Source organism: Penaeus monodon, chromosome 32 (assembly GCF_015228065.2).
Source record: "Penaeus monodon isolate SGIC_2016 chromosome 32, NSTDA_Pmon_1, whole genome shotgun sequence".
Classification (NCBI taxonomy): Eukaryota; Metazoa; Arthropoda; class Malacostraca; order Decapoda; family Penaeidae; genus Penaeus; species Penaeus monodon.
In genome coordinates, this window is record NC_051417.1 from 9,977,630 (window position 1) to 9,978,271 (window position 642).

General features: G+C 35.7%; 1 protein-coding gene across 1 annotated transcript in view; it reads right to left on the reverse strand.

Annotated features, from left to right (window-relative positions):
• The window catches only part of LOC119593540 (extensin-like), a 6,193-nt gene that overhangs the window by 4,154 nt on the left and 1,397 nt on the right, over positions 1-642 (reverse strand). The window lies entirely within an intron of this gene.

Genomic DNA, 642 nt, shown 5'->3' on the forward strand with positions numbered 1-642 from the left:
GAGGCAAAAGCTGCAATCAGAATATCTGTAAACTCAATCTCGCGAATTTCAAACTGCCCACTAATGAACACGCGATATCGAATTACAGATACTTATATTTAGCTTCTGGATAAATTTGCTATTTTACAGAATTTTTTGAAAAGGGACGACATGCACGTGGAAACGACCTGCTTAATCCATTGCCATGGACACGAAAAAAACAAAACGAAAATAAGGATAGGCTTCATTAGTGTCATAATAATGTGAAATAAATGCTTCCTGATTTTGTGTTACGTCTAGTTTAGAATCGTGCTCTATTTCTCTCATTTTCGTTTATTTCTTCTTCTTTTACTGTAAGCAGAAAAACATCTATAAAATTTTGACTCAACGCATCTCTTTTTATATTCACGTCAATCAAATCTTCGAAAGATACATTGATATCTAAATCATGCATATAAGCGTCGTGTCAGTTTTACCAATAATAATACTTTTGAAAAAAAAAGGTTCAACTAACTTGACATTATCACATTTAGAATTGTCCATCCCTGAACATCTTTCATAAATGATGACAGCCGAAGGGTACGGAAGACCTGAAGGGGGGGGGGGGGTTACTTCATACATTTTAGGGTACGTTTTACGAGCTGTGGGGGTTATTGAGCAAGG